The sequence below is a fragment of the Stegodyphus dumicola genome, chromosome X1, assembly GCF_044657685.1.
Source record: "Stegodyphus dumicola isolate Sdum_Otavi_A_Nest chromosome X1, ASM4465768v1".
Lineage (NCBI taxonomy): Eukaryota > Metazoa > Arthropoda > Arachnida > Araneae > Eresidae > Stegodyphus > Stegodyphus dumicola.
In genome coordinates this window covers 215,046,748-215,067,243 of record NC_140780.1, presented here as the reverse complement: position 1 = coordinate 215,067,243, position 20,496 = coordinate 215,046,748, and the positions used below count along the sequence as shown (strand labels likewise).

The 20,496-nt window shown below is 30.9% G+C and overlaps 1 protein-coding gene and 1 long non-coding RNA gene across 3 annotated transcripts in view; one reads left to right on the top strand and one right to left on the bottom strand.

Moving 5' to 3' along the window:
• Positions 1-20,496, bottom strand: part of LOC118187878 (IDLSRF-like peptide) — a 215,603-nt gene that overhangs the window by 44,132 nt on the left and 150,975 nt on the right. The window lies entirely within an intron of this gene.
• Positions 1-20,496, top strand: part of LOC118187879 (uncharacterized) — a 98,627-nt gene that overhangs the window by 30,604 nt on the left and 47,527 nt on the right. The window contains exon 2 of the long non-coding RNA XR_004758031.2: positions 16,572-16,638. This is a non-coding gene — a long non-coding RNA (uncharacterized LOC118187879). The remainder of the gene's footprint in view (positions 1-16,571; positions 16,639-20,496) is intronic.

Below are 20,496 nucleotides of genomic sequence, written 5' to 3'. Positions count from 1 at the left end.
GTGAACCGACGTTTATGAGTCCGACGCAAAATCGCAAAACGAAAACAATAGTCCTTCAGGGACAAAGCCCCTTTGGACTAAAAAATTATTTTATTCCCTTTCAGAAATCTTCAGAGAAAGTCAAATACTATTTAATTCCTAATAATTCTCTAATTTAAAGTGAACCGAATAGAGCATTAATTATAAATTGACTTACATTTTTCGATTTAAAAGATGCCTCAGAAGCCAAAAAATCATGTCATATTTAAGAAAGTATTTTAGGAAGAAGCTCTATAAATAGAAAAGAAATAATGCATAATTTAATATTAATAATGCAATAAACTTTGATCTTAATTTTTGTACCTTAACCGAATAAAATCGAATTACCTTAATTTTTTTTCCTAATGTAATTAACGAAAACTTGTGAAAATATTTCATTCAAATTAAACCATTCTGAAAAAACTGTCCTGTGAAAAGTATAGCATTTAATTCCGTTCAGAATGAAATGTTGTTTAAAAATATGTTGTTTTCACATACGTAGGACTCTGAAGTGTTGTAGAAAAAGAAAATATATACATTTATATGTATATTTGCGACGTAATTACAAAATATTTACACCCGAACGCGTCAAATCCCATAGAACTCAATGGTAAATGACCCAATGTTTTGGTCACCACGTAGGGATCGCCGGTGCTTCAGAGCAGGGTACGGAGAAACTTGTTTAGGGCGACTCCTTCTTACTTCCTACCTCCATGCCTCCTATTAAGGGGACAGACAACTTGTCTGTCATTTTGTTATGAAGGCACTTAGGGGGTAGACCACCGTTGCCTCCTATTAAGGGGACAGACAACTTACAGCCATGCCTTCTGCGGGATTTAAACCCCCTTCACGTAATGTAGACAATTAAAAGTCCTAGATCTTACTTGGACTTAATTATGACATTTTCATGCGTTTCGTAATATATTTTACTATTTCTTACACAATTTTTCAAAGAAATTTCATCTTTCTAAGTAACAAATACTCATTTCACTTTTGTATTATTTCTAGATGTAATTTGAAGTAACTACTTTGTAGTTTATTCTGAATATCCATACCACGCGCTTAAAAGCAGGCAGTAAAAAATAAAAAAGTACTTTAATAAACTTTATCTCTCACATATAAAACAAAAAATTTAGAATTAAGATAAGCAACTTTAATTTAGTTTTGTTTTCATGATTTGCTAATAATTTAAGTCGATGGAAAAAATGTACGTGTATTTAGAAATTTTATTGAGTGTTGAAAGTCCTGATCCGAAATTCAACCCGAAGTATTTAATTTAAAAAACGTTTAAAGTAAGTGACATAGTGCAGATGCATTTTAAAATTAGCATCATTATGAAAAGGTTTTAATTTAAGGCCTTTCCTTATTATACCTGGTGTAGATGGAAATATGTAATGTGTGTGTGACGTAGTACTAGAATAAAATTTGTTATTCTAGAATCTCATATCCTTCTTTCAAAGGTAACATTTTCTTTTTTGCTTTCTCACGGTTTCACGGTTCTATTTTATTCTCGATAGAGTTATGCATCAAACTCTTTTAAAAATCACCAAAATCACACGTTTTCATCAATTCGTATGAAGTACACAAAGCATTTTATTCCTTTCTGTTACTGATATTTTGAATAAATAAATGATGATATTGTCTGACACAGAATTGCTCTTCTAAATGTTGAAAATTGGAAGATAGTCACCTACTGTTTTATTTCGAAATGAACTATGCGTTGCATATAACATTGGTACATGGATAACGCAAATTTTAAATATTTTCTCCTAACAATGATCTTTAAAATCATGTCATATTTAAAAAATCATGTCATATTTAAGAAAGTATTTTAGGAAGAAGCTCTATAAATAGAAAAGAAATAATGCATAATTTAATATTAATAATGCAATAAACTTTGATCTTAATTTTTGTACCTTAACCGAATAAAATCGAATTACCTTAATTTTTTTTCCTAATGTAATTAACGAAAACTTGTGAAAATATTTCATTCAAATTAAACCATACTAAACATACTAAATTTTTTATAACATCATGGAACTTTTTTTACCATAATTTGGAAGCAAACTACCGCATACGCTTTTTTTATACCTATTTGATTCAGGAGCTTATTTCACTTATGTTTAATAAATTCACTTTTGGTGATTTTTAATGAAGAATATGTCTTATTCATGATTTTTAACTATGTAGCATTAAAAGAGCAATATAATATTCTTCAAGAAATCTCTTCAAACTAATAGAAAATAAAGTAGTTTTAGTTGCATTATAAGATCACGTAAAATTTATTTTAAATGTGATATGACGCAAAACATTAGCTCGTTTCAGAAATTTTGTTTCACATGATATTTCTTATATAGTTCTCCAGTACATCTTCCGTTTAATTAAAAGTAATATTCTTAGTTCGTTTAATAAAATTCTTAATTCTAAAATAATATTCTTAATTTGTTTAATTAAAAATAATAGAATAAAAATTAATACTCTTAGAGTCTAAGTTAGCATTATAAGATTTCTTTGACATTTCATGCTTTCTCATATTTGCAATATAGTTAATGTTCCTTTAAAACATATCAAGAATCTTATCTATACAAGAAATTAGTTAAAAAGCAAAATACGTATTATGTGTCATATGGTATAGTAATATTAAACATAAAAAGATTAAATTCATTAGCTGAGTGGTTTCTTTGAGTCCTGAACACGAGTAGCAGATTTCACGCAGGAAATAGAGAATACACTCCAAATGTCGATTCCAAAAGTTTCGAAGTATTAAAGAAGTAATGTAATACATGAACATTAAGTACACAATCTTAAGATAGCGAATAAAGACTAAATATAACTCTAATGTGAAAATGCTAAATGTAGAATATTACGATCAAGAATCATTTATCGGAAATTCGTGATGACTTTTGCTGAAATAAAAACATTCCTAGTGTATTAGATCTTTAAATAGAGTTAATAGAAGTGTATTTACACGAAAGGTACCTAACAAGACGAGGGACGTCTCTTATCGAGTTAGTCTAAGAAACGGTATTTTTTGCTTAGAAACGGAAACTGAAAGCAATCGCTAATTCTTTATTCAGTATTATATTAAATTTTTAAGGCAGAAAAATAACAGATAGCTGCTTGGAATTGACATACAGACATACAGATAGGTGGAATAAATATAAGGAAAGAAGAAATAATGGCTAAAACGTGATGAGAACTCTATTAAGGTGTTTCAATGAGAACCTACAATCTTGAGCAAAATGTTACGGATTTGTTCTTTATCATTCCCTGCATGATTTACCAAAGATTTCGCACCTGAATTTTGTTTCAACAAGCAGTTTATAAATAAATTAAAATTGTTACAAACCATTTAACAAATACAAACGGCGTTATATTCTTAATCGCTTGCATTTAAATGAAATATATTCCTATTTTTATTTTAGAAAGGTTGACTTTACATTAACAGTTGACGACATTTCATTACTTTATAAGGTACTTCTCCCGCCTTTCTAGCCTTTTTTCGTGGTGTAGTGGTTCTGCACGCTGGGCCGGTATTCCGGAGATACGTGGCTCGATTCCCGGCGAAGGCGGTTGCTGTTTTTCATCTTTCCTGCTTCCAAAAATATGCCTAATGTCTCTACAGTGGCGCTCGAGCTAAAAGGGTTGTGGATGATGATTCTCCACACCTAGGATTTAGCGACTAGGTTCCCTAAAACCCTAGTCGCCCTTTAAAAAGGGAAGTATATAAGATATTTCTCCCGTTTTCCTAGTGTGCCTTCGTGGTGTGGTGGTTCTACACGCTGGGCCGGTATTCCAGAGGTCCGTGGTTCGATTCCCGGCGAAGGCGGTTGCTCATTTTTCATCTTGTTTGCTTCAATAAAAAAAAAAAAAAAAAAAAAAAAAAAAAAAAAGAATGTACAACTTCACCGTTATAATAAATTTAATTTTCAGATTTAATTAATTTTATTAATCGATTTAATTTTTTTTGGTAATGCTTTAAGATTTTTTTAAAAATTATTTTTTGCATTGTTATTTTACTAAATTAATATACTATCTAAAATGCGTAGAAAGAAAGATTTGAATGAAAAAGTAAGAGGACAAACCAAGACATCGAGATATTACTAAAAATACTGATTTCAGACTTAAAAAATGAAAATTTGTTCACGAAACGTTTAGGCGTAGAAACGTATCCTCTGAGAAAGAAGACAGAAAACGTTAAAGAATGATCTGAAAAGTCGTAAATTATCGTCCACACAAATAAAGTAAATGTGAAAGATTTTAGTGCGTCAGCTAGCATCAGGAGAGTAAGTAGACTTCTTCTAAAAGCTGTGTGTGTGATTATGGCAAAGCCTCGAGGGCTATCTGCCTAAGGGGAGGGATGCCTTCGTGGAGGACTTTCTAAGGGAAACTGGCTCGTATACACGTTACACATGGGGAAAACCACGAAAACGCCCATGCAGCCAGCCCGTTCGCGGGATTCGAACCTCGGACCGAACTACCAGTGTTCAGCGACTTTACCGCTCGGCCGCTGGTGGGCCCTCTTCTAAAAGCTGAATCAAAAGCTTATAGACCCCATAGCAAACAGTAGTTGATCTTTTGGATGGTAAAGAAACTGTTTTGTTGAACTTGTAGAGACATTAGGTATTTTTGGAAGCAGGCAAGATGAAAAGTTAGCAACACGTTCGCCGGGAATCGAACCACGGACCTCTGGAATACCGGCTCAGGGTGCAGAACCACTACACCACGAATGCTTACCAAGAAGGTGGGAGAAATACCTTATAAACTAAGGTGAAACTCTCTCCATCTTTAATGATTGGGAACTACACATCAGTTTATGGTACAGGACGTATCAAAATATATAAATATGGTGTAAATTCATAAAACCACAAGAAGACGTTGAAAAAAAAAATATTTTCTGTCTTCAACATGCATACATTAACCTGTGTCAATGAATATATATCCATAAGAGATGTATAGATTTACTTAAATTACAATAGTTGAAGTATTTTATGCAGGATTTTTATTTGTTAAAACAAAATAGCTATATCGCACAGCCATGAAAATTTGAAAGACAGGAGGTTTGTAAAATTGACTATTTTTTGCGTAGAAATCAGCTAGAGATCATCGAACAACCAGCACGATGTACTAATCGACGCGCCACAAGAGTGCATGGACAAGATAGCCATTAATTCCATACATCATTTATTCTGATAGCTAAATTTTATCATTCCTCTTTTGGGGAAAAACGCAAAAGTTTTACACAGTTTGCTGATAGTTCTTCTTTATAATATATCCTTTATGTTATGCGAATGGAAAATAAAGTTGTCTGGGATTAAATACCAACATCACTTAAAAAATTTTGACTATTTTTACACTTAAAAAATGTTGGTTTCTTTAATTGATTAAGATACATGAATAGTTAAAATTGCTCTAGTTTATACTGAGGGGGCAGGGTAATGTAGAATCGAAATTTTTGACACTTGTTTTCTTAGAGCCCTAAAAATCCCCATGGACTTACCAAAGTGAGGAACTGCGAAAGGACAGCTCGGAAACAGGCATTAACAGCTCAAATGCACGATTGTGCAGAGCATATTATATGGTCCTGGCATTTCAAATTAAACTTATTATATTTGTTTATTTAAGTAGTTTTTCCCTTTCGAAAATTTTAAACGCGTTTTTATCGAGACAAAATTTTTATGCGCAGTACAACCTAGCTCAAAAATTTATTGACCGATCGAATTCAAGTTTCAAATAAATATTCTTTAACTTATTAATCAATTCTTCAAAATCAAAAATAAAAATCGTTTATAACAAATTGTTGGTAAAATAAATTATTTTTTTTTATTTAAAATGATCTGAACGTTTAATTTACGCTTTTTACCTAAAACGTTTGTTATAATTAGTTTGTTTCCTGAATGGTTTTGTTCATGATATGCACAAGATCATATTTTAACAAAATACTGAAAATGTTTGATTAAAAATAATAAGAACGACCTGGAGCAAGAAAAATTGTCAATTTCGAGCAGCTGTAGCGCCGCTATTTTGAAATTTTTGTGGCAAAAAAATTTCTTTCTTCTATAACATTTGTTATCACTATTATGATGTTCTTCACTAGACTTTGATAAATCTTTTCATTTTTTATAAATAAATTCGTAAAACACGCCTGCTTACATGACCCTCCAAACCCTAAAGGAAAGCATGCAAAGCTTCTTGGTTAAAAAGGTCTTCACTGGAAGACTCTAGAAGGAAATTTAGATCATATTTGAGAGTATTTGCAGCAATCAATATTTCGAGATTTGAAGGTGGCAAAGCCTAAAAACGATGGTCCAGGCATGACAAAATCATGTCAGTAACCACATACCAAATATAATATTTATTAATGGTTACAGTATTACTGTGTCTGGTAAAATTACATTTAGTTTGCAGTTCAAAATACATGTATTAGGAAAGAAAGGCAGATTTTAAGATTAATTTTTAAGGTAAATATTAAGTTTTATTTGTGAATGTCTTTATATCTAGATTGACGAATGTTGTAGCTATTGCTAAAACTAAGCTCAGTACGATAATCTGAAAGTTTTATTCGTATTTTGCTCTTTATACAATTTACTAAGAAAAATGATAAGGCTGTCAAAGAAAAACATCACAAATCAAAAATATTCGTAAAGCTTTGGAAAGTTTCCTTCATATAGATAAAATTTATAAAATTTGGATAGATATAATTTAATACATATATGATTTATAAAAAAATTAACTCCTGTGCATTGTGCATCTGTTAACTTTCTGCGTTCCAGTTATTGGCAAGTTTAATACCACTACGGAATAAAGAAGTAAATACACTCAAACGCAACTAGTGTTATCTAAAATTTATTTACTAAAGTATTTTGATTAAATGGTAAACAATGCTGTATATTGCTTCATTGTTTACACGGATTTCCTCAGAAAGAACAGTGCAGATCAAGTTGTTGCTTTACTGTGAGATTGTTGAGATTTCAGTTTAATTCCAAAAGAAATTATTATCTAAAATAGCATTTTATTAGTTTAGTTTGGCTCTAAAGTTCTATTTTCAATTCTTTGATCCAATTTTCGATTACACGACAATAGCCGCGTCAACTGGCTATAACAGCTAAAGATTAGACACCTTTGTTTAAATAAAAAAATAGCAAACCATTCACAGCAGCCAGTTATTTTCTCCTACAGAAGTGTTCTTGGCCGCGAGTTTTCATTTCTTAGCAATTTTATTCGTTGAGTTGTGTAAACAGCCCACATGTGGCTGAGCGGTAAAGTCGCTGATCATTGTTAGTTCAAGATCGGTTCAAGCCCAGGCAAACGAAATGACAACATGGGCATTTTTGTGGATTTTTTCCCATGTGTAACATGGATATGAGCCACTTTCCCTCAGAAACTCCAGGAAAGCCCTGCAGGAAGACTTCCCTCCCGTTAGAGACAGATAGGCCTAGCGTGCTTTATCATAATCAAATAAACGAAACAAACCAAATCAAGAAACATCTGAGGGTATTTACTCGATTAGATAGCCAAGTTATTTTGCTATATGCATGTTTTATTAATTATGTACGTAGAGCAGAAAAGTTATAATATAGCATCTTGCATTATCCATATGTGCATAGGAAAGAAGAAGAGTTGAAGGAGCATTATAAAATCAAAACATGCTCTAATTGCACAAAAATCCTTCTTTATGTACCATTTTCCTTTGATTCATGGTTGTACCGTATGACGAGATGCAATCATTTGAAATTTGAAGAGGTCAAGCATATATGTATATCGGTAATACGGTATGGGATAACGCAAATTTCATTACAATAGCAAAATGAGTGATAAACCCGAGTGATATGCGGCATGAATTGATGATTCGAAATATTTATTTTCAAATTATACATAAAAGCGTTATGTAACAGTTACTAATTAAAAAATGAAATGAAATTTGGAATTTTATATAATTACTATTTTATATTTTTCAAGTTGGTTAGTCATTTCAGTTTTCCCGTGGATAGAAATTTAATTTAATGATAGAAATTTAATTTTGTTCAGGTTTTTTAAATATGTTTTCAAACAAGGATTTATAGTTTGGTAGTTAGTAGCACGTACACTAATGTTAGTTACCAAACGTTTCTTTTTCCATCATACTCATGCTCTTCTGATTGAACAGATAAAAATTCTAATACTCTATATCGATATTGAATAAATTAATTACATGTCGTTTCGCTTTGCCTCCCATTATCACAATTATCTCAGAAAAAACAGAAGAAAAGAATTTCTTTCTTTTCTTTAACGAAGAGATTCTACGTCACTAATTGCAGTTGTTAATTTACTGGATTCTGAAAGTATAACAGAAAAAAGTTTTCACAAAATTTCCTTCTATCTTTTGATAACAGTAGTTATTTACATAATAGGAACTTATTCATATACAAACAGTTCTTAAAAATTAGGTATTAAATTTACGCACAGTGTTACTTTAATGAAGACGAAGGATTTGGCAAAAATGCTTATTTATAGGTAAAGGCGAATGATGCAAGTAAAGAAACCCTACAAAAAGCTATTACGCTGTTGAAAATTCTTACCTCCCGTTTTATGCTATGAATGAATATTAGACACGAATACCGCATTAATAATTTTAATTATTCCATTACTGTACTTTTAAGCATATTAAAATATAAAGGAAGAAAAATTATAGCCCCATTAATATTCATTAGTTGAATTCTATCGAAACAGGAATAGGAGAAATTAGTCGACAGGATTTTTGTGTTTGGACTACATAATTAAGAACTTATAAGGATGTAGTCCTAAAGGACTTGGGAAGAGCAAAAGCAGGATAAACTTTTCTCAGCTGTGTCATTTTTAAAAATCCTTTCTAAAGGGAATATGCTGAACAGTAATTAATTTATTCTTCTGGTTTAGATATAAATATTGTTCTTAGAAATCACTTCCTAGCCATTTGTTGTAATATGAACGATATATAGCGTTGTGAACGAGGCATCAAGCTGCATATATTATTTAAGAATGCAGATATTTTATCAGTATTAATTCTGCTGTTAAACTGTTTACATATTTATTTTCTTTTTTATTGTAACATTAAGAAGTATTATTAAACTATTAGAATTCTTGGATTTAAGGAGATTAAAATCTGAGAATTTTATAAAACACTCAAGTGATAATTGTATTTTGTTTAACTTGAACATAACCATTGACACTTATCGTTAACACTCTAAAAGAATTAATCTGAATTTAATACCTACTAAAATAGATTTCATTGTTATTGATAGAAAGGTTTTTCTCATATAAAACTATATTACGTACGAAGAAAGGTGCTTAAAAGAAAATAAAGACAATTTTATGGAAAAACATGAATGTAGAAGAAAATAAATAGTAAATATTGCTTAAACATTTGAGATCTTCTTTTAAAACGTTTTTCAACCGCAGTAAAAATTGAGATTTTTTTAGAAACATTATTAAATTTATGTATGGATTCGCTGCCAGTTGAGATAATCCCAAAAAATGCAGTAAACCCATTCCAGCTGAGAAGTGTTTTGCTGTAATGCTTAAAATATCTTTAAAAGAAGGCTGTCTTTACATAAAAAGAGCCCTCAAACGCATGGTAAGAAACGAAAGAAAAATTTTCGCATTTTGCTTGGAGGTATCTTTTATCTCCAAACAGCTGTAAGAGACATATTCATTTCTTTATCAAAATATTCGCTTCTTTATGCGTGAAATAAGGCTTTAAGTGTTATAAGAAGTGCATTCTACCTTCGAAATTTCTTTTAGTAAAATCTAAAACATCTTAGTAATAAGAAATAAAGGTACTTGAAATTCACTGCTGATTTTTTATGAGAATGAAACTGAACATTTTACCTGAGCATTGACTTCAATATTTTAGCCATTAGAAAGCTAGCATTAAAAATAATTTTTAAAATTCGATTTAACGTTTGAATAATTGATTGTGTTTAGGGAAAATTCATTTTTTTTCGCTTTGGCCTCATAAATCTGAAAAAAGTAAAATCAGTATGCTCTCAATGTTATCATTTAACACGGTATTTTTCTGTCTTATAGTAATTATAAATTATGACCTATATCAGTTCTTAAACGTGAGAATAAAGCAGAAACTGTAAATTTGTGAAACTTACTGAATCTTTCATGTATAAATAAGAACAAAATAGCATTATTCTAGCAGTTTTATGCCAGAAATACTTCCATTTCGCAAGGCGAACAGACGATTCTATTCAGAAGATTTTAATTCTTCTTCATTTAGCTTAAATTGTCAAATAAAGTATATTTTTTATCCTGTTATGAGCAAAAATGTATTTCTTAAGTGTTAGGAAGTTTAAATTAATTCATTGATTCCAAGGCCGGACTAAGACTGTTAGAGGCCCTAAGCATTTAAAATATTTTGGTGTCCCACCACATAGATTTACAGCATAACTCCTTAATTTACAGCATAACATATTTCTCCATTCCTTTAATTTCTGTTTTGATTTAGCTGTATCACCAATTCCATGGTAAAATTGGCAATGGAAAACTTTTGTGAGGCCTCCTTTTTTTGATGCTCTAAGCATATGCTTATTTTGTTTAATGGTTAATCCAGTTCTGTTTGTATCGTAAAAGAAGCATGCTCTTTTTGACTGAAATACAAATCAGAAAATATTATGTTACCACAATTTGGCATGTTGCATTAAGTCGCAAAGATAAAGCCGTAGTACCTTAACCTTGCGGTTTAATGTAAACGTTGCATATAATTTAATACATGAAACGAAATACTTTTTCTAAAACTCTTCGAATATTTCTCCCAAAGTTAGATTCTGATAGCACCATAGAAAGAACAAATATAATTTTTTCTGACTATAAACAGTTGTTTTTCCAATCCCTCTTCTCCCAAAATGTATACAGGAGTAAGGAAGTGTACACCGATGTCCTGCGGAAATGCGAAATGGAACCGAAGCTTTTTCACTACGTATTTAATTCTTTTTTTAAACCCTTAACGGTCTTTATCCTCACTCTTTAGCAATTACTTCTCTTATTTAATTCAATTTTTCATTTTGATGATATGAGGGTAATTGTAATTTTATCACAAAGGTATTAAGTAAACAAAACGCCTTTGTCTTTGCTCGGAAGCTTTTTGAGACTCATCATTTCTTGATGCTGAATGCCTTTAACTTCCTTGTACGAAGTAAAAGTATTGCAATCGCGAAAAATTTCGGGCATCACATTTCAACGGAAATATCCATTTTCCCCTTTTCCGAATCCATTGGACGAATGTTTCCGAATCCATTTGGACGAATGTTCCGAATCCATTTGGACAGATGCCTGCATATACTGTCAGAATTTTTTCCAAAACGGATTGTAAACTGGATTTCAAATGGATTCAAGAGAGATTTTTTCCCATGATGTCTGTACGTACGTATGTACGTCTGTATGTGTCTCGCATAACTCAAAAACGATTAGTCATAGAATGGTGAAATTTTGTACATGGGACTGATATAACATCTAGTTGCGCACCTACCTTTTCTTTAATTGCAATCGGCAGTACCAACATATATGTATATATATATATATATATATATATATATATTATGGTACTATTTATATATATATATGTAAGATATAACGAAATACGATGGCTGCTTTAAGAATGATAGGCGACCTCAAAATTAACTATTCTAGATTTTGTGTTTGCTCTTCCCCCCCCCCCCAAATTCATCTCTTCTTCCTCCGCTGCTTATGTTATATAAGGCTGCTTGAAAAAAGTAACTAAAACTAAAATTAGTCAATTACAGTTTTGAGTACTTTCTGCTTCTAACTAGGTATAAATACTCATTGGAAAACAACTACGTCATTCCTTTTCCTAGCTTCTACCCTGCAAACAACTTTACCCCGCTTACGCTGTCCTGTCGTCCAAAATGCGTACGTCATACTTTAAAAACCCGTGTACATGAAAATTATTGTATTATCACTATGATTAAAAAATATCTTGTCTGCAAAAGGATTATTTTTGATAGGTGGGAAAATAAAGATTGGTGATCTGTCGAAATCCGGTTTTGTTATCTTCATCTGTATGCCTTAACCATCACCCATGACGGATATCAAAAGCTGCTAAAAAGTACAGGATTTCTCCTACACATCGAAAATACTACATTTAATTTAGTCGAATACTACACATATATATAAATTTTGTGATGTTATATATATACGTTTTAAAACAAAAATATCCCAATATTATTTCCGAAGATGCTGCTGAAAAATTAATCAATAACAGAGAAAATAGTAACAAATTTGGAATCAAAACCACAAAATTATGAAAGAAACGAAATTTAAAACCAGTATAACCGCTTAATCTTTTAATAAAGAATGAGGGAAAAAAAACCCTCGACTTCGTGTTTTTAAACGAGATTAAATCCCGAAAACGACAGAAATACATAAAAATAAATATAATAGGAAAAGGAACACAAATCTGATTCAACAAAATCTAATTTAATTTTATCAAGAGGAGGTAGATCAGATTTCATTGGACCCCTCCTCCCAGGAAACCCACTGCGTTTCTGTTCACCCAAAAGTAGCTGATGAACCATTTTAAATTACTTAATTATAATAGTTCATCCGAAAATTCTGAATGCCTCCTCTACACGGTCGCCCTTCTTTCATATGAAATAAAAATGCACAAAAACAAATTTAAATGAAATAGATTTAATGTCTAATAAAGCAAAAGTAAAATATATACTATTTACTTAGATGAAAATAATTTACAAAATCTATTAATAATTGACACGGAACTAAAATTTTGAACTTACAATTGGAAGAACAAAAGAACATGTATGTCTTCTGGTTTTGGTTCTAAACTTCTTACTATTTTCTTTCTCTCTCTATCTATATGTATGTTTGTATACCTACCCCCTTACTGGCTTTTACTATCGTAATCAATAGTCGTACTCATATACTTCTAGATACAGAAGTGTAATGACGAAAATATTCAGGTTTTGGCAATGTGAAATAAGAAAAAATAATTAATTTTTGACAAATAATGAAATTTAACTTTTAATGTTGTCTCCCTCTTCCTATACTTATATTTGGGAAAGTTTTATGTTTGTTATGAAAAAAATAAAATTATAAGAAATTTGACTATGGTTCTACAAAAATTGACCGGGATAGTTAATTTAAAAGTTTACTGTTTTTAATGTCATTTTCAACTGGCCTTGAGGGATCGATTAAGTTAGAATAATTCGAGGGAATAAGTTTAAATGAAGTGCAGCAAAAAATGTGTATAAATAAATAGGCAGTACAAGGAAGTCATGTGGTGCCCATATCAGATTCTTTTAGTGCATTAACTTCCGTTTAGTTTCCGGATCACACTGGAAAATTCAAATTCCTCCATAAGACATGACGTTGTTAAAAAGATTCTGATCTTAATATAGCCAGTTTACCTAATACATTTTTCATGCATATTTTATTTTTGTTAAGGTTGTTTAATTTTGTTAATAAAAATGTACTTTTTTTTCCTTTGTACATATTAGTCTTTTAATTAAAGCGTCTGAGATTTGTATATTTTAATGTATCAGATTTTCAATATATTCGAAGTGTCTTGTTACAATTACGCTCATATTATATTTTATATAAGGCTGATTAAATTATTTAAAATTACATATATATTAAGTAGGTGAATTTAAAAAAAATAGAATAAAATTAAAAATGCTTTAATGTGATATTATGAAATAAAGTAGTAATTGTTTTTGAGTTTCATTAACTACGCAATAATCATTACAATAATATTTATGTGAATGAATTCTTAAATAAGACTCGTCTTTTAAGGAAATAATGTAGCAAGTCAATATCGTCTTTTAAGGAAATGTTGCAGCAAGTCAATATTGCTACAATACTGTAAAGTATTGTAGCAAGCCAGTATGAAATATAAAAATATGAAAGTTTAAAGATTTTTTAATTAATATATAAAAACAAAAATTTCCTTTCTTTGAATTATGCAATGGGAAATTTTTGTATATTTGAAGTATGAACAAATATTACATTTCTGCCCGTCTGAAGAATGGCCATTAGGTATTATGCTTAAACGAGCAATAAGTTATTACTGGAATGTCAAATATCAAATTTACAGTAGAATAAGTACTGAGTTTGGTGGTTTTTCTCAGTGGTAACACAGAAAACTCTACGAAGGAACTAAATATTTTGTAAATATTTAGTTTTGACCCGTAACAAGTACAAACTGTAAAACTGATGTATAATTACATTAAATCAAAGTAGATTACGTATGTTTTAAGAAGTCTTTAATAAAGTAAAACTGATTATTTTATGATTATACATTTCACACAAAGGATACTATTTTATTTTAGAATAGTAATAGCTAAGTCACGATAAAATAATAAATGTGTTTTCGAAATTCATTAAAAATATTTGTTATTAGATTAATATACATGCTATCAGTTATAAAATTTCATAATTCCTGAAACATTTCATAGCAAAAGTTATTCCGAGGCATACTGCTTATGTTAATGAAATTGATTCTCTTTTGTATACAATCATTGCTTTCGGATACTGAAAAATTTGGAACTTGATTACTGATGAAACTTTGACATTACTGATGAAATTAACTGGCACGAAACCTTTTAAGAGGTTAGAGCTGAGATTTTAAATATCAACAGGCAGAATCTTTATAAACCAAGAATTAGAACGTAGAATACGTTTAAAGTTTGTAGTTCATTATTTAAATTATTAAATAGCATTTCATAATTTTCAAACTAGGAAAGAATAAATGTTATTGAATAAATTATTTTGGATATATCCAAATAATTTCAGAAAAAATCCTTAATATTTTAAAAACAAAAGAATTATTTTATGATTTTGATCATAAAAGTTAAACCATAGATCTTACCGTAAGTATTCCGTTTCTTAAAACATAATTTTCGAAGTTAAAACAGCATTTATTTATTCCTATTTACCGTAATACAATTCTAGACTTCATATTAAAAGCAATATTGAATTTATATTTTCGATATCAATATTAGCTATTTGTATTAATATAGCTTTAACCTTTGCACTTCTTAGTATGACATTCAAAATTTCCAGTGACAGACAAATATACTTCTATTCATGTGGAAAAGGTAAGTGACGGGTTATATAATTAGCTTTTGTAACATGAATTATGTATTTTTCGATCGACAAGCACTTTCACTAGAAAACCTGCTGAATGCCAAATATCAGATTTGCTGGCATTAACCCTTCATAATATTGAGAAGAGTTAGAAAAAGAATTTGAAGAGCACATAAAAAGAATGAAATCTTTGTGGCACCCACGGAAAAAAACGAAAGTATTTTCCTTTCACGGAGCACTTGAGAAATAAAGGAGGATTACGTAAGACTGAACAAAGAGATAAAGGCAATAAAAGGTTCTTCGCCTATGGGAGGGAAAATTGAAGGAAAAGTAGACGGAAACAACAAGCCATCTCATGACAAACAAACGAGAAGAGAAAGGATGTAAATAGAGTGGAAGTGCCGACTTTCCCTTTTATGCGGAGAAAACAAAATAAGCAGTCACCTATTTTCCCTTCCCACTGCTCTGAAATGCATAGGATATGGCCTCCCTGTCTACCAATGAGCAATACATGTTAAAGTGTTTTATTGAGGTCCTACTGTTTTAAATGCCTTTTAACTGCGTGACGATGAGAAGTATACAAGAGAAAAGAAAACAAAATAGAAGCAGTAAGTTTTTTGCAACATACGTAACAATGTATAGTTAATTACACGTAAATGGGACATTCTACCTTCGTAGTCCCAGAATAGACGCACAACTCAATCTTCTCAAATAGCTCCCGAAACAGTGGTGGTCCTAATAGCCCATTCTCATAGTAAAAGAAAGCACCAAAACACATAAATATCAGCGAAAGTTTGATTGACAATAACTAAAATAATGATCAATATATCATGCGTGCTTAACTGATTATCTCTGCAGGAAGTGCACATGCAGCCCATGTCTACCAGGCAAGTAATATCTTTACAGACATGACCTCACTTCTTGTTACGGCAGCTATCAGTTGTTTCCAAGCCTTACTGGTACTACAAATTGCAAAACAATTTCAAATTATATTACAGACACGTCGCTTATTGATTGGCTGGCAAAATGGATTATGAAAGTGTAACAATGTTATTCTGGAACAGAGATTTTTATAGAGTGCCTTGCCATAATGTACCTGCAATTCTATGGGGCTAAGTTTTTAAATTGAAGAATCTCGTTCGTAAAGTAGTACCCATTCATATTTCAATAGGATATTTGCCTTATTTAACAAAGTATCATAGCTAAACAAAACTGTGCCAAGGGCTTTGTGCAGAATTTAGTGTTTATTAATAAACAATGTATGATCCGTATCATTAATCAGCATAAAATGTACCTTACGCTTTAATGTAAAAGATGTTTATTAGGAAAAAGGGACAGCACAAAATTTTTTTATAGGAACAATTAGTTTGTTCTTTTTATAAAGATGTTTGTACACCTAGATTTATAAACATGAAATGAGAAGAGTATTTTTTGGTATGAAATATTTTCCCTTTTTTTACTCTTTACAGGTGTCATAAAGAAAAATTGTTGCTGAGAAATATACGCGCTTTCAAAGAGGAATAATAAGGAGGACATGTAAGTGATGTCCAGGTTATTTTATTATAGTCAAACAATATTAATTAATTAATTTAATTTAGAAATATATTCTCAACGGCATATAAATATCGTTTATAAAGGTCGTACGGTTTTTGCTTTTTACATGGTTACCTAAAAAGAGTTCGATACTGAATTAAATTGTTGTTTTTAACAATGGGAGATGAACATAATTTTAATTTTTCACTTTCAAATAGTTTCGAACGTTTTTCTCTGAAACTTAATTAATTAACTGACTTTTCACTTTCAAATAGTTTCGAATGTTGTTCTCTGAAAGCAGAGTCAAAAATCAATGCATTTTCTAAGGGCCTTTCAATTTGTGTATGTTATATCTGTTTAGAAGTTGCAAAATTATTTAAAATGTTAGAATGGCTTAAATAGAAGCTCTTGCAATAAACTTGTAGAGATTATTAGGCTTTTAATTTGGAACAGGAGAAGTAAAAATATGCTATGCTTTAATCGGGACTCGAATTCGAGACCTTCCGATGCCAACCGGACTCCCTTCCAGTTATCCCACGAAAGCAAGGGGAGAGAGAAAAACTTTATACATTTTCCTCCACTCCACCAAACACTGGAGTGACGGATTGTAGTCCATCACCTTGTAGAGTTCCTCACTTTGGAACTCTAAGTTAATGTTGGAAGTGAAGAATCTAAGAACTGATAAGCGAATAATCGCTTGTGTTCGGTGACAAGAAACAACAAGATAGAAGGGTAACTAACCCTTTATTATTCCAATAAGATTTAACAAAACTCCGCCTGGGAGTGTACAAGCAAAGCCCGCACTTGGACTTGAACTTAAAAGACTAAGAATTAAACTAAAACTAAGATTAATTAAAGAAGTATAGCCGAAGCTATCAAGGTTCAAAACGAGTTGGCCTCCTTAACTTATTTGACTACGAAGCTTAGCAAGGGCCTGAGTACGGCCGAGCGTAATAACAGCTTTGAGAGAGAGAGTGGCCAAAAAAGCAGACGCGCGTAAATCAGAAACTCTGATTCTCTCTGACTCAGTAAGTAACTTCGTGGTTTAAATACCGCTCCTCCTAATTAAATATAGCAAATTCCAAAACTACTTTCTGGCCGGAAGTAGTAAGTTGAAGTTAAGAATTTGACAGGAAAGGAACTTTAACTTAAAATTTAACTGTTAATAAAATTAACATAATCCTTACAACCTTTCAGTCCGAGCGCCACAAGTAGAAACCGCAAGGCATTTCATTTTACTTATTCTAATTTATGCAAGAGAAGTAAAAAATGTACTCCAACTCCGGACCTTCCGATTCTAACCGGACGTACGTTCCAGTTACACCACGAAAGCGAGCGGTAATGAAGGAGAAAAACGTTACAAATCTAAGGCGAAATAAAAGACATTTCATGAAAATTAAAAAAAATACTAGATAACAAATAACGTTGCACATGCTACAGGCAAATTTTATATTTTATTTTATACATCATTTATTATTTTATTTTCTCTAAGGTCCAACTGAACCCTCCTACATCAAAGTACTTTCATGCCTTGCACTTTCACTACCCAGTAAGATACGTTACAAATCACTGGTCGATTTGAACAAGATTAAAACAAATTTAGTGAAATATCAGTAATGTGATACAATTGATGTCGATAACGAATGTATGGTTTCTTTTCCTCGCTCCTTCAGTTTTTTATGTACCCTCATATTAATTTATCTGCAGAAGATGGCATTGTTTTATACACTTGGAACAAATTAATGACACTGGAAAAGTTCTTTTAGTCAACCAATATAAGTATTTATCATCCTTCCCAAAGGATATGTTTGATCGGCAAGCTCTATAACAAATTTCCCGCTCTATAGAAACTTTTTTTCATGCCGAATACGTTTTTTGAATAAAGGAATCATTATTTTCATGGAAATGTCTTTTCTGAGAAATCACGACGTAAGGAAGTAATATTTTCAACAAATGTCATTTGTTTTTGCTAAAAGAGGTGAAAATCCCTTTTGCAGATTTAAGAATTGTAGAGCCTAGGATTCTTTTATGATTATATTAAACAACAGTGAGAAATAATTATATTTATGTAACCTTAGAAATCCTTTGTATTTATATATGACCGAGCTATAAGAAAATAATTAATTAAGCAAGTATTATTTTATTTCAGCTCTAATTTAGTTTTGAATTTTCTTTGTCTCTTTCCTAGCGAGTTCATTAAATTAAAAATTCAATGAACTGAACAGGATGATCAAGAAATCAGTAAACATTAAAAAAATTTGTTATTTTGTTTAATTTACAATGTGTAGTAATGCACTGAGCGCATAAACGCGTAAAATTAACTGTTTGTTTTTAAATAATTTCATTATGTAAAATTTTAGTTACAGTTATATCCACTAGATGGCTCTTGCCATACAATAGGGGAACATTCTGCGTCTGGACTGTTTCTGTCACAGCCACATTACACTAATTTATCGCAAAAGAGCATTTTACGTAAGCTGAAGTTAAAGCAAGCATTAATAGTGTGATATTCTCTCAAAATAAAGCATCAGTATATAGTTCTTCTTGTAGACAAATGTTAGTCTTAATTTTAAAATGAATCCAGTAATAAACTGTTATTTTCTTCATCCAAATCTCTAGACCCGAAATTTTGTAATTATTGATTATGGGCTGAAGTCATGGATGTGAAGAAATCCCTTTATGTAAATGGACATTTTATAAGATGCTGCGTATCCAGATATTCCCGTGCTAATGCGGTTTCTATTGTCCTTATATCTTTACATATCTTCAGGCCAAATTTAATATATATTTTGTGGTATTTTGCAATCTTTTAAGATGAAACAGCGGATGGCGGATACAATTGTCTTAAAAAAAATTGTTTAACAGAATTGTTAAAGCGCTCTCTTTTCCTTCTTTTAGCTTTTCTATGCTTATTGTAATAAAATTTACCAAAATACGAATTTTTTTAAATGTTTATTGACATGTGAATAACACTGTAAATAATGATAATCATCGAACTGGAACACAAGGAAAAAGTACAGACTATAGGGAAGACAGATAGTTTAAAAACATGTTTATTTAATTATTTATTAATTTTGCGTGGGCGTATTTGGTGTCTAAAGCGTCTTTATTGAGGTAATTCTAATTTTTGTGAAAATATACATGTAATATATCATTTAAAAATATCTACATTGTCACCAATAAAAAAGCTTGGTATCAATATCAGCTGGGGTTATTTGTTGTTTGTATATAATTATTCTTTGTTAGTAATCTATAAACATTTAGAAGTCATAGAGAAGACTTCAACTTCACCTAGTTTGACGGTTTTTCTATAGTTGGCATTTGAACGGCGTATGCCAGTGTGTCAGTAGCAGCTATATTTGGTGGTAAATATTCTACTACATTTACATGAAACGTAGTAATATACTGTGGATGGTACAGCTAGAATCTCAGTAATGAGCTAAAACTACTTCACAGCTCACTCACTAGTGCAGAGGCTGTTCGCACATTTTTTAGACGAGTTTACTTTGCTATAGAAAAATCGCCTCTAGGAAATTTCTTTTAACTGCAACTAAATTTTGAAACTACAAATTATAGTCTGCTATTTGACAATTTTGGTTTCATTCAAAATTGTGCTTTTGAAAAAGCAATACACGGAAGGCTTTGTCTGTGCTCCTTCCGAAAAAAATATTCGTATTTAGTTATTAGAAAATGCTGTGAAAGCTATGAGTTTTCGGTATCTAAAGCAACGATAGATAATATTGTCAGTAAAAAAAAAGGGGAAAAAAGTCAAAGTTTAGCTTCAAGGAGAAAAATTGCTCAAAATACATATCCAAGGAAACAAACGGAATGTTTCAAATGTTGCAAAGGTAAGAACTTTAA